Raw genomic sequence first — 11,592 nt, forward strand, 5'->3', positions numbered from 1 at the left:
GGTGTGTAGGGAGCTGAGAAGTTGTGACTGATTCCCTTTTCTGCCAGGAATTCTTCGAATTCTCTATTTTTGAACTCCAATCCATTGTCGCTCCTGATGTTGCGAACGACCGTCTTCAGCTGTACTTCAATCTACTTGATGAACACTTTTAGCTTGTGAGTCGCTTCAGATTTAAGCTTCAGAAAGAACACCCATGTAAAACGCGAAAAGTCATCAACAATAACAAGAATATACTTGCTACCACCGATGCTTTCGATAGATGATGGACCACACAAATCAATATGAAGTAATTCTAGTGGTTCAACAACTTTAGTGTTTATTATAGATGGATGACTTTGACGACTCTGCTTCCCCATTTCACATGCAACACACAAATGATCTCTATCGTACTTGAGCAATGGAAGACCTCGAACATGACCTCCAGTAACAAGTTTGTTGATATCTTTAAAGTTGAGATGAGAGAGTCTTCGGTGCCACAGCCAGCTTTCGTCAGATTGTGCTTTGGATAACAGGCAGATAGCTGGGTTTCCTTTGATGGGTTTGAGGTTTAAAGGAAACATTTCGCCTTTACGCTCCGATTTGAGAATAACTCTTTTCGTCTTCTTCTCAATTATTTCAGAACCCTCATCGTCGAATGAGACTTTGAGACCGGTACCTCCAACAAGATGAGATACACTGATGAGGTTGTGTTGTAGTCCTTCCACGTATGCAACCTTCCTTATCGTGAAATCACCATTTGTAATCATTCCATAGCCTTTTATGGTGCCGAAGGAGTTGTTCCTGAACTTGACGTTTCCACCATTTGAAAGAGACCTGTATTCCCTTAGCTCTTCCTTCCTTCCTGTCATGTGACGCGAGCAGCCACTATCAATGTACCATTCTTCGTCAAACTGCTCGTCACTGATAACCTGCAAAAATTAAGCAGATTTAGGAACCCAAAGCTTCTTGGGTCCACGTGAGCCTTTCACAGGAACAAGAATAGTAAGAGAGATGTCAACTAAATATGTTCTTTTTATTAGTATTGTTTCATCTTTCTTTTTGATGGTAAAAACTTTAATTTTATTGGGAGTCGATGCTTTCGGTTTTGAATCTGGTTTAACCACTGAAACCTTCTGTTTTCCTTTTTGTTCAGCTGATGATTGAGATTTTTGAGAAGGAACAGAATGGAATTTAGGACGAGGTGGAGAAGAGATAGAAGATTTTGAAGAATTAGAAGAATTAGAATGAGAGAGCTTAGATTGAGATGACTTCTTGGTTGAAGATTCAAGGTGACCCTTTTGCTTTTGATCATCAGTGGGACCGACCCTAGAGTTTTGATCTCTTTTGATTTCCAAACCAAACCTTTGCTTTCGGTTGATGTAGTTCTCTGAACCGAACTTCTGCTTTCGGTTGTAATCATTCTCAGAACCAAACCTTTGCTTTCGGTTGGAATCATTTTCTGAACCGAACCTTTGCTTTCGGTTGATGTTTTTCTCCGAACCGAACCTCTGCTTTCGATTGTTGTTGCGCTCTTTCGATCCAACAGGACTTTTCTCTGATTTTAAGTTCCTGTCTTGATGTGAGAAATAGGCACTCTGAGATTGCCAAAACTGTTTTCTTTCAGAGAGATTCTTCCTGTATCTCTGATTCCTTTTTCGTTTTTGATTTCTCATCTGCTTCGGTTGATGATGGATGTTAGCTTTCGGTTTTTGTTTTTCTTTAGCTGGTTCACTCTGAACTGATGAAGTTTCACTTGGGGATGCGACTTCTTTTGCAGGAATTTCTTTTTCCTGAGGAACATCTTTCGTACCACTAGTACTTGGCACATTGAAGCTATCAGGTTTATTCAAAGGTTCTGGCACATATCTGCCTTTGCTTTTCCATGAAGTCCTTTAAGACAAACCTACCGTTTCATCAGCATTGTCAATGGGAGCTGACCAGAAGAACTCGTCACAGCCATCAGCATTGTCTTCGTTTACAATAGCTGTGAGTTCAGCAGTCTGATGTTCGGTTACACCTGTGACCTTATACACCTGATTTGGAGTGGTTCTTACTTTTTGATATACTACTGCCTTCTCTGCAAGAATTGGGGACTTTTTTTTGGGACATACGAGCAAACTCCACTGAATTTTCAGAAATAAGATTCTTGTGGTTTTTGAGTTCGCTCTTGACAAATTCTGAACAGTCAACTGTATCCTCTACAGAAATTTCACTCATACTGTCGTCCTCATTAAGCTCAGATGCATTTTCAATATCAATTTTATTTTCTGAGCTTAAATTGGCGTTTAAAGAGTCAAATTTTTGTATGGTTTCGGTTCTTAGTTTCAGTTTATCATTTTCATCCAAAAGGTTTTTAAGCATGTCCTTATGGTCCTTGGACTTAATAAAAGATTCGATTTTGTCCAATCCATACATATACGTTGGATTAACATCCTCAGATGAAATAACACTCTCACAATTATACGCTTCAACATCAATTTCATCCTCCTTAAACTCAAGGAAGGGTAAAATCATGCGATGAATCTTTTGTCCTATTTCACAATCCAAATGAAGCTGAGTAATATTAGTATAAAGACGTTTGGCAATCAAACAAAAAACATTTCGCTGTTTCAAAATCTTTAAATTGTCTCTTTGCAAATAAATGTTTTCATCTTTTATTTTGATTAATTCCGACTCCTTCAGTTCGATCCACATCTGCCGTTCCTCACTCTTCGAAGACACCCTGCTTAATTGGTCAGTTAGGTTAGAATTGGTGACTCGAGTTTGAGTTAAACTACTATCTAGATAAGAGATTCTTGAATTAACACTTTTTAATTCTTTTTCATATGAGCATTGTGGGACTTTGAATGAAACAAAAACGGATTGTACCTTCTTGATCAGTTCATCAAGCTCGTTGAACTGTACGCTGAGCGGTTTTGCAGTGAAGCACAAGTCCTCTTGCTCCTTTGCGTCTTCAATCCCACCATCCGTGTTGTATCCCCTCATCTGAGACACGTCTGTCACCATCAAGCATTTGCCACCGCTGCTCTCATCTTTCGCCATATAAGCCTTTCCATGAGAAGGCTTCCTCACTTCATCATCTTCAGAGTCGGTTGACCAGACCTCCACGCCACCGAACTCATCATCAGCTACCGAACCCTGCACAATTAACGCATTCATAGGAGGGTTAGCAGTAGATTTCTTCTTCCTGATTTCATCTAGCTTTTTCTGCAACAAAGCTTCTTCATCCTTTTCCTCATCCTTTTCTGCCATCTTTTTGAGGACGCAATCTTTTGCATAGTAGTTCTTTCCTCCACAATAATAGCAACTCACTCCCCGAATCTCCTTCAGCCTTCGGTTCCTTCTTTGACTCTTCAGCCTTCGGTTCATCTTTGACCTTTTCAGAACTGTAACTCCCTTGCCAATTTCGGTTCTTGTTAGCGGGGAATCTCTTCTTGATGAACCTCTTGGGGTTTGACACCATCATAGCATAGTCCTCAGAAGTGAGGTCATAGTCATCCAAGTTGAGGTCTTCGTCCTCCATCACCGTTTTGCTTTTGGACAGGAGGGCCAACGAACCTAGGCTTGAAACCACATTTTTCTCCTGTAACACGATCTTTTCTTGAGATTTTAGGATGCCCACCAGTTTCGCCAAAGAATAGGATTTGAATTGCTCGTGCGCTTTAACTGTGGACACAACTGCTCTCCACTCAGATCTGAGTCCATTCAAAAACGTAACCTTCTGCTCAATAAGCTTCCTTTCGATGTCGTGTTTGATCATCTTGCTAAGAAGATGATTGAAGCGATCGAACGTTTGAGTCACAGTTTCTTCGGCTCCTTGCTTGAATTCACCAAACTCGGACAAGAGTAAGGTTTGAGTGGAGTGTTCAAGATCTTGGTCTGTAGAGTACAATTCACGTAGCCTGTCCCATATCTCTTTTGCAGTCGTGCATGAACTTACCAGCCTAAAAGTATCGGATTGAAGAGCGAATCTGATCAATCTTAACGCTTTGATATTGCACTGAAATTTATCTTTTTCGTCTTGCGCAATATCTTTAACATCTTTCAGAAGATCATTATACTCCTTTTGAGTTTTAATAATCCTTGAAGTTGCTGAATGAGAAAAAGGTCCAGGAACGATTGCTTCCCAGATGAGGTATCCATTATCCTCAGACCCTATAACATAATCTTCAAAGTGATGCGCCCAAACTTCATAATCATGGGTGTACAGGATGGGAATCTTCGTTGTTGATCCAATGCTGTTCGAAATATTAATGGGATTGGATTGCGACTCGTCCATAATTGATTGAATAACCTGTTCAAAGATCAGACTTGTAATATATCAAATTAGGGCAAAACAATAAATATCGAGATACGTCAATTATGAGATGACGGCTCAATAAATATCAATAAATGCGGAATAACCCTAATCGAAACCTTTTTCACAGAAAAGAAGTGTATCGATTACACAACCTCCTGCTCTGATACCAATTGATAAGTTAAAACTAACTTGAAGATCGATTAGATCTATAAAACAGGTAAAGAAATAAACGAATAAACAACAAGAACACAAGAATGGATCAAAAGATGTCGAATGGTTAATAAACAATCCTCAGAAGAGCTCGATAAAGAACTTCTACTGTAGAGGATTTAGGGTTTACAAGAACGATGAAGAAAATCTTTAAAGCTATCGTAATTGCTATCAATCGTTAACCTAATATGCATGCAAGCACATTATTATATACTAAACCCTATCAGCTCACGGTTGGACAGGCCCAAACCGGAGTACAAAACATGGACTATTAATCGAGCCCAATGGACGCAATACATTAAAAATGCTACGCTATGCTACCCAACACAGTGGTTGTGGCGGATCACTGATTGCGGTAAGGCCGGACAGAGTAGACCGCGGGGAAACTGCGGGATCGGTTCCCGCATGAAGACACACCACACCGTGGGTGCGGAAAAAGAGTAGCGGGAAGAGGGTGGGGCAAGAGAGTCCCTCTCTCTCTCTCTCTCTCTCTCTCTTCTAACCATTGGCTGTGCAATTTTTTTTCTTTTTTTATTCCAAACGGCTATATATATATATATATATATATATATATATATATATATATATATAGAGAGAGAGAGAGAGAGAGAGAGAGAGAGAGGGAAGAGTTATATGGAAAATGAATGATTAGGGCAACACATATTTGAACCAATGAAAACATGACAACATATCACTTCCATAATAACTTCCACAATACATTACTTGTGAAGAAAGAAATGGACACGTGTCATTTGATTATTGGTTCCGGTAGATGTTGACTTAGTTATTTGTTTTCCATAGAACTCATTCCTATATATATATATATATATATATATATATATATATATATATTCTTTTTTCTTTCCCTTTTCTTAACCTATAAATACTCAAACATTCTATCATTTTTTTAACCTATAACCTATATTTCTCTCTAAAAAATATTATTCAAAATGTCATCATCTTCATCATCCGATTCGACGGCTGTAGAGGAGGCTAAGTTTATCGGTTCGTCATGGCGAAAACGGTTGCATGCTATCAAAACCGACTAGGCGAAACATCATGTGCACGACTTAACCTAAGAAAGTCGTCGTTACATAGAAATCACGAAGCCGAACACGACCGCCTTATAAAAGATTATTTTGCAGATAACGTCATCTACGCTGTAAAGTTTTGACGTCGGTTCCGGATGAGGAAGGAACTATTCTTACATATTGTTGGCAATTTGGAAGTCTGCTTTCCATATTTCCAATGGAAAATGTATGCAAGGGGAAAAAAGGTTTCTCTCCCATTCAAAAATGCACGACTTCAATTCATCAACTAGCAGACGGCATGTGTACAGACAAATGGGACGAGTATTTTAGGATGTCAGAGCGTACCGTGTGAGAGTGTGTGTACAAGTTCTGCAAAGTGATATGTTTGGTTTTATGGCAACGATATTTGTACAAACCAACTATCAACGATATCTACGAATTGTATACGGTGCATGAAGGCAAGCATGGATTCCCTGAAATGCTAGGTAGTATCGATTGCATGCATTGGAGTTGTTAATTATGCCCCAACACATGGCATGGTCAGTACATGAGAGGCGACCACAAAGAGCCGATGATCATTCTAGAGGCTATCGTATTACATGATCTTTGGATATGGCATGCATTCTTTGGTCCAGCTGGTGCAAAATGTCATCAATGTGCTAGACCAGTCGTCGGTATTCAACGATATCTACCTTGGAAAGTCACACAATGTACCTTTTCAAGCAAATGGGGTAGCATATAAGCGTGGACACTATCTTACTGACGGTATATATTCTCCCTTGTCTGTTTTTGTGAAATTGCTTACATGTCCTAACGACCCGAAAAGGAAAAAGTTTAAAGAGACGCAAGAGTCAGCTAGGAAGGAGGTTGAGCGAGCATTTGCTGTACTTAAGAGACGTTGGCGGTCGGGGCAAAGTCATATAAGGTGAAAAGGTTACAACACGTAATGTATGCATGTATCATACTGCATAATATGATTCTTGAAGATAAAGGAAGAGCGATATACCGATACAACGAAAATGAAGTTTTGCCAAATGTCGAAGGGGTAGTCGTTGGTATACAAGAGTATAGGGTGGATAGAAGAGAAGTACACAATCGCGACATTCATCAGGCCCTTCCTGCTGATTTGGTGGAGCACATTTATAGGGCTCATATTCAGCCACCGTACGAGTTATCTCATGACGATTTGTTTGACGAATCAGACGAGGATTCTGATATGTTCGTCAAGAGTAAAGATTCCGACGACGAGAGTGACGCTGTGGAGAATGACGCAGACGATCAAGGCGATGACGAAGACGATGATTTCGATTGATGTATTTTGGTTTAAATAAAATTAGGATATTAATTATGTTTTCTATGTTGTAGGTTGTTTGATTTTTTTTTGCGTTTTTTTCTTTTATTTTTCTACTTATTTAAATATTATGGTTAATGTAATTTTTATTTTGATTAATGAAATGCTTTTTATTTTTAATTAAATTTTATGTATGATATTAATTTAAAAATTATAAATCAAAAAAAAATTTATTTAATATATAAAAAAAAAGTGAGGGAGGGGCTACCCACCCATTCATTGGCTTTTAGGTGACGGAAAAGAAAGTGAGGAAAAGAGGGGTATGACTCACCAAAAGTGAGGGAAGCTTCCCTCTCACACCCTCCGGTCTAATTGTTGTGCTTTGGAGTGAGAGTAAAGGTGTATTTATATTATAAAAAAATTTGGAATTTGAGAAAAATGGAATATAATAATATTATCAGTTTTAGGAAATACTATAAAAACCACAATATTTTCACATGTAATTGGGAAAATTCTATTATTACTTTTTTTTTTTGCTCTGACCACAAATTGAATATAGAATTATAACTCTAGCCTATTTAACAGGCTTCATGGTTAATTCCGTTAATTTTTTGCAAAATCAGGCCTAAAATTGGGTTTAAAGTTCAAATTTAGTCCCAATATGAAACATCCCAAAAATTCATGACCGAAAATTTATTTTTAATTATTAAATAAAATAATAGTTATCAAAACATCCATCCAAAAACATATATCAAAGTATCTAAAACATCACAATCAAAGTATCCATATCTAAAACATCAGAGTAAACATCTCAGGCTAAAAACATCATGGTGTGTGCAATGCAGTCATCTCGAGCTCTTCCATTTGCTACCAGAAGTACCTAAAACCAAAACTGAAAACTGTAAGCACGAAGCTTAGTGAGTCCCCCCAAACTACCACATACTATACACATAATCATATATAAACATATCATGGGCCTCGCCCCCTCATCGGGCTCGCCCAACATCGTGCCCCGCCCGGCATCGGACAGTGTCTGACATCGGGCCCTGTCCAACATTGAGCAAAGCTCGGTATACATATAAACATATCAACAAATATACATAAACTAATCACACAACATAAACATATAAACATTCCTCAGGCCCCGCCTGACATCGGACCGAAATTCGGAAGCATACAAACATTCCTAAGGCATTGCCCGACATCGGACCGTAATCCGAAAACATACAAATACAGACAAATGTAAGAATCATGAAGACATCAAGCATACAAACATTCCTCGGGCACCGCCCGACATCAGACCGAAACCCGGAAAACATATAAACCTACGTCGGACCTTAGTCCAGAATACATACAGTCATAAATACGGACCGACATTGGTGCCTTCGACCCGTTCAATAAGGAGGAAAACTCACCTAGCACTGCTAAAGTCTCGCGAATAGTTCTCTGGCTACTGGCTGACAAATCCCCGAACTGTCAATCGTCAAACAAAACCCAACATTCGGGTTTCAGTGCATAACCATAAGTCCATACTTGAGGTGATGTAAGGACCTAAAAATCAGGGGTAAAAATTTCATTTTTATTATACTAAAAGCATGGTTATCTTTTAAATCCAAGCATTCCAAAAACATTGCTTAATTAACAGTTATCAGAGTTACGTCCCAAAATCACACAATGCGGAAAACATGGGTGTGTGCGCTGCGATCAAGCCGGACCCTTACTTTCCAAACCAACGATACCTGAAACCATAAGCTTAGTGAGTTCCCCAGAGCATACACCACATAATCCACAAAACCATATAATTTGTATCAATCACATAGGGCATATCAATCACATAAGTCATATCAATCACGTAAGCCATATCAATCACGATAATTACATATACCATATTAGCTATAAAAGCTACACAAACCACATAAGCCATGCATACAACATATAGGGATGTCGTGGGCTCCCCACATGGTCTTACATCCAAGTGTCATGGGCTCCCCCTATGGTCTTTAATAAGAAAGCCATTGGCTCCCCACATGGTCTTACATCCAAGTGTCATGGGCTCCCCCCATGGTCATTACTTGAAAAGCCACGGGCTCCCCCACATGGTCTTACATCCAAGTGCAATGGGCTCCCCCATGGTCTTTCATGCAAATATCACATAAACAAATAGCATATCATATAGCATATAACCAACTAGCATACCACATATCACTACATCAACTAGTGTACCGCATATCACAAAATGGGCCGGCCTTGGTGCCTTCAACCCATTGGTATGGTGAGGAGACTCACCTCACACTGCCGAAGTCCCGCGGATAAAACTCTAGCTGCCGGTTGACAGATTCCCGAACTGTCAGCATGAAAACAACACCCAATTAATAATTGGGTTCCAATACATAACCATAAGTCAATGCTTGGGCTAAAAAGACTATTTTACACTTAACCTAACTTGGTCTAAAACCAAAGTCCAAACACACACTCTGAAAGCCCAAAAGCCCAATAATCAACCAAGGCCCAACATATGGCCCAATTTCCCGAATTAGGCCCAAAACTCTATATGGACTTAACTTATGGCCTAACCATTTATCCTAGTCAAACCATTTAACATTTTGATGGCCCACGAAGGCCCACAGCAAGTTAGTCCAAGAAATGGCCCAATAAGAACCCAAACCCAATTAGGGTTTTTCACATAAAATGACGATTAGGGTTAAGTGTTCCTACTTAACCCATTAAGGACTTAATCCATTAAGGAATTAATCCATTAAGTCCATTACTCCACTAGACCAAACTTACAATGTGGTCGGGCATAATTCAAAATTCCAAATCCAACGGTCCAAATGCGGATCCCGACAAATCCAAAATACACATTACTAAAATTAGGGTTTTCTAAACCCTAATTAGGGTTTCCAACCAAATCACAAAACTAATTAATCCAATAGTTAAGTTTTTACATTAACTAAAGTCTAATCAAGTCGGGTACCACCCACTACCACCTCGGGCAGCGGTGGTTGGCGGTGGTTCACGGCGACAGCCACCACCTCACGGTGGTGGTGGTTATGATCTTGGGCCAAAGCAACACCAAAAGCACTACAAACACACTCGAAAGACCACATCCACTCGAGATGGTGGCTAGCAGTTGCGGAACAGCGGCGGAAAATGGCGATCACCACCTCACGGTGGTGGTGATGAATTTCCTTCCGTTTCCTGGCCAAGAGAGATCCATACAACATTAAACCCATGAAATGTGCTCATACACAAATTATATCACGCATACAACCACCTTGTGCCAACCCAAAAATTGTTGCCTTGTAAAGTCAGTCCAACCAACCAAAATTCAGACTCGTTTCTACTATCTTTTAGCACTGTTTAGGGTCTGTTTGAGTGTTCTAAGCCTAGTGCATTCGAGGTTTGGGTTTTGGGATGAGTTAACATAATTTCTTCGTGTTGCATTCGAGCCAAAAACTCCATCATGATGAGTGTACGGCCGTGAACATGAGTGTACGGCCTTACACTCAAAGTGGCCGTACACCACCTCCCATATATAAGATATTTTGTCATTTTTGACCATTTCTCACACTTCCAACTCTAGAATTTCGATTTTATCTCAACTATCATCAAGCTTTTAATATTGATATTCAATTAAGTAAGTGTTTCTTCCATTGCTTAGTTGTTGCGTTCCTTTATCTAGTATCAACCTATAATTTCATCCATGAAATTCATCTGTTTGGGTTAGATCTTCAAGATCATCATCATTCACCAAGAACACCAAGAACACACACTTGTTCTTGGGTTGTGAACTCCTCAAAGACCTCCAATAGTGTGAGTATTTCCTCTATCATCTAGTTAGACATGTTAATCACTTGATTCATAGCCTTGAATCATTATTAAACTCATGAAAATCAAGAGTGTACGGTCGTACACTCTATCTACGGCCGTAAACCCTTGTTTGGTTCATAACATTGAGCCTTAAACACTTGCTAGATACTTGTTATTGATGGGTTTTTGAGCATTCTAACACTTCCTAAGTGTACATGCAACCCTAATAACCTTGGATCTATGTTTGTCTAATTATCATGCAAACTTGATTTCCAAGGCTATGATCTTATCTAGCATACATGGGGAACAATTTTAACTTAAATAATAGATAGAACTACATACCTTGTTGTTGATTTTGATCCTTGAAACCTTGTGAGCCTAGCACCCCTAGTGTGATTCCTTAAATGCTTCACACAACACCAAATGCTATGGAGTAAACTTGGAGAGAAAGTATAACACTCTAAAAATCGGCTCTAGCCCTCTTGTTTCTTGTCTAACTGATTTTGGGAGAACACATGAGCTTTATATAGATTTGACACATCTAGGGTTACACCATGTAAACCCTAATGTGTCATGACTCTTCATTTCCATGACCCATGGGTTTGTAACTCCTATGGAGCCTCCATGGACCATCCAATGGGCTCAACCCAACTTGATTATCCATGGAGCCTCTTAGCCCACTATATAAGTTATGGATGATTTACATAATCAACCCATATATTTAATTAGTTATCTTTTGATCACTTAATTAATTCTTGATCAAACTAATTAAATAATATTATTAATATATTAGAACTTATAATATATTAATATACCACAAGTGTTATTTCTCTCATTTAGTCTATCCAATTGCATGGTGCCATGCAACCCAAATGGACCATGTCGGGTCGGGTCAAGTACATACCAGAAATAGTTATTGACTTAGACACCTTATCCAACAGTCTCCCACTTGGATAAGTCTAATAACTATA

Source organism: Lactuca serriola, chromosome 5, assembly GCF_051521515.1.
Source record: "Lactuca serriola cultivar US96UC23 chromosome 5, Lser_US96UC23_V15, whole genome shotgun sequence".
NCBI classification, from domain to species: domain Eukaryota; kingdom Viridiplantae; phylum Streptophyta; class Magnoliopsida; order Asterales; family Asteraceae; genus Lactuca; species Lactuca serriola.